This window comes from Capra hircus, chromosome 1 (genome assembly GCF_001704415.2).
Source record: "Capra hircus breed San Clemente chromosome 1, ASM170441v1, whole genome shotgun sequence".
Lineage (NCBI taxonomy): Eukaryota > Metazoa > Chordata > Mammalia > Artiodactyla > Bovidae > Capra > Capra hircus.
Genome location: NC_030808.1, coordinates 84819624 through 84823287, shown reverse-complemented (window position 1 = coordinate 84823287; position 3664 = coordinate 84819624). Strand labels below are relative to the sequence as shown.

The 3664-nt window shown below is 41.6% G+C and overlaps 1 non-coding gene across 1 annotated transcript; it reads right to left on the bottom strand.

Moving 5' to 3' along the window:
• Positions 3114-3186, bottom strand: TRNAR-CCU. Its single transcript has one exon. It is a non-coding gene; the product is annotated as a tRNA-Arg (tRNA).

Sequence of the window (3664 nt, the reverse complement as noted above, 5' to 3'; positions counted from 1 at the left end):
AATTCTTATTCATTCTGCTGCTGCTGCTGCTGCTAAGTCACTTCCGTCGTGTCCGACTCTGTGTGACCCCAGAGACAGCAGCCCACCAGGCTCCCCTGTCCCTGGGTTTCTCCAGGCGAGAACACTGGAGTGGGTTGCCATTTCCTTCTCCAATGCATGAAAGTGAAAAGTGAAAGTGAAGTCACTCAGTCGTGTCTGACTCCTAGCAACCCCATGGACTGCAGCCTACCAGGCTCCTTCATCCATGGGATTTTCCAGGCAAGAGTACTGGAGTGGGGTGCCATTGCCTTCTCCCTTATTCACTCTACCGTCATCCACAGATGAGATTTCACTGGAGCATCATTTGAATGACTTCTTCCCCAGTGTGTCCCGTGATATGCTTTCACATGGCTCTAAGTCATGTAATTTATAAATGCTCCACAACCTGATTTAGATTCCACCCTTAGTCAAAAAGGGCATGGCTGAAGGCTGTCTTCATGACAATTAACTGGAGAATCATTTGTTCCACGTTCAGATAGCTCTTTGCCTACTGTGGGCTTCCCTGATATCCCAGTTGGTAAAGAATCCACCCCAATGCAGGTTCAATTCCTGGGTTGGGGAAATCCCCTGGAGAAGGGAAAGGCTACGCATTCAGTATTCCGGCCTGGAGAATTCCATGGATTGTATAGTTCCCTGGGGTGGCAAAAAGTTGGACAGGACTGAGCGACTTCACTTTCACATTGCCTACAGCACAGTAGTTTCTGATATAACAGAAGCAAAGCCTTGCAACAGACTGGAAAAACTTGGAAGTTGTTTCATGTACACAGTAGAGGCATGAAATGCAGCCTAAACAAAGGCTTGACTATGTCCGAAGACCTCAGAGCATGATTGTTTGCATCAGGTTATCAGTGGGCTTGTGGGGAAGATGGGAGTCTATGAAAGTTATGATATCGATATCTTGATGCTGATGGAACAGGATTCTCTCATATAGGTAAATAAAATTCCCTGGATGAGTTTAAGATAATGAGGGGTATAAGCTACTTGCAATTATAGCAAGCAAGCAAGCAAACAAACAAGTAACACTAACAAAATCATTGTTAAATGAGAGATGCATACATGAATGGATGCAGCAGGAAAAAGAGAAAAGCAATTCTCTGGCAGGCTTTTGGTTATGTATTTCAGTAACATATAGGGTTTGTGGTTTATAACATCATCAGAGTTGTACAATAGCATTATATCCCTGAGAGTTGTGCAGTTATCTCTCCCTTTCTCTTTCTTTTCTTTGCATACAATGGGGGATCTAAGCCTGGATCCATGCCCTACCCAGGACATTTCCTCTTTGTGGCATGTGAGCCGTTACCAAGGCTAAGATTTACTGCTTTGGGGATCGGTTCAGAACAAATGTTCCAAACAGCCTTCTGCCTCAGGCAAGGTAATTTTGGACCAATTCAACAAGACTTCAAAGGAAGCCACCTACTACAATGCCTAAGGAGGATAAAGACCTGATTTAAATGAATGTATTACAATTAGTGGGTATTTACTTTATATGTTGCCAAGTTTTGATAGCTTTCTTTAACCCTCAGGGAAATAATATATATGTCTACTTCTGGTGAGCTGAAAAAACGGGATATGTGCTTCCCAGAGAGACAGGTGTTGAGAATATACACAGATCTAAAGGAGAGAAAAGACAAAAAGTTCATGAAAGCTGGGGACAAAGAATAGATTCAATGCTTGTTTTGGGGGAAAAAAAAGTTAGTGTAAGGGGTGTTCTCCAAGCATCTCCTTCCCTGAAAAAGAGACAGACCTTCTTCTGCAAAATTCTGTCTTCTTTGCAAATAGCTTGTATTAACTAAGGAAAATAAGAAGGAGGCAACATTTAACATAGATAAATATGGAAAAGGCACTTATCAATTAAAGGAGTCTTGGACCACCAAGCTGACTGAGTACATCCTGAAGTGTTGTGAGTTTAATCCAATCATTCAGCACGAAGCATTCCAGCAGAAGAGGAAATTAAGGATTAAATGGCAGTGGAAGAATGTGAAAGTAAGACTCTGGATGTACAGTCTGAGTGGACTTTAATCAAATCAAGCCAGAAACAGGCCAGAATGGAAATCTGATCACCCAGTGTTCTCATAACCATGCCTAGAGTTTCATTGGAGATCTTACACTTGAAAGTGAGGTTTAGTGTAAGAATTGTTACAGGGGAAGACTAGAGTGTTCTCTTAGCATTTCTCATAGGAAGAATGAATGCTGAGAGAGACAGCCCCAAATTTAGTCAAGAAGTGCTGTCTGGAGACCTCTATGGAGGTAAGGGGCAGGCAGAAGGAGCTACATGCCAAATTAAAAAGATCTCAAAGAAAGGAAAAACAAAATATACTCACTCTAATCTGTGTTCCTATGTATTCCCACAGTATCAGTTCAGTTCAGTTCAGTTCAGTTCAGTCGCTCAGCTGTATCTCTTTGCAACCCCATGAATTGCAGCACACCAGGCCTCCCAGTCCATCACCAACTCCCGGAGTTCACCCAAATTCACGTCCATTGAGTCGGGGATGCCATTCAGCCATTTCATCCTCTGTTGTCTCCTCCTGCCCCCAATCCCTCCCAGCATCAGAGTCTTTTCCAATGAGTCAACTCTTCGCATGACGTGGCCAAAGTACTGGAGTTTCAGCTTCAGCATCATTCCTTCCAAAGAACACCCAGGACTGATCTCCTTTAGAATGGACTGATTGTATCTCCTTGCAGTCCAAGGGACTCTCACAATATACAACTGAGCAAATAATCATTCACAGCAAAATGGAATCAAAGACACTGGTGAAAAACAGATAAAAGTTAGTAGAAATCTGTTAATAACACCTTATCCAAAATTTTTTTAAACTAACTTTTTTTATGTGACTTTTTAATTAGAATATTCTTTCTACTGTAGTAGTCTGAAACAAAACCCACAATCTCTTTGAGATATGCCTGTTCCCAACTCCAATCTAATCTAGCAATCCTGTTTCACCTGAGGGGTGAGAAAAACTGACTTTATTTTTTAAAAAGTATTTAAATATCTGACTGCACTGGGTCTTAGTTGTGGCATGCAAGATCTTAAATTACTTGCATGTGAACTCTCAGTTGCAGCATGTGGAATCTCGTTCCCTGACCAGGAATTGAACCTGGGCCCCCTGCATTAGGAGTACAGAGTCTTAGCCACTGGACCACCAGGGAAGTTCCCCTTCTTCAGATTTAAAAATCTGATTTGTTTGGATAATTGCCAACCTTCCCTTCCATTGAAGTCAGAGCCATATACCACCATCATGTATGAAAACAACCTCTTCCTGAATTTTGGACTCAAACAAAATCATATTTTGATGTTTAAAATTTATCTGACAGATGAAAATACTTTCTAAAACTAGCCTGTACAAAAAACTGCTCAAATCTCCTTTTGATAATGTTACTATCTTTTGCTATCTAAAACGCATCTCCCGATCTTTATGACTATGTTAGATATTCTGTGAAGCAGTTGATTGCTTTATGTTTGGTGGCATGTTTTCTCCTTGCTGTCCTGCAGCATTCTAGTTGGGACACTTTACCATTGCCCCTGGATTTCTGAGATTTCTAAGACAATTGCTCTCTGGTTACCGGTATTTTGAGGAAGTGGGGAAAAGAAAGAGAAACTCATTCAGGGGATGGCGAATGAGGCTTC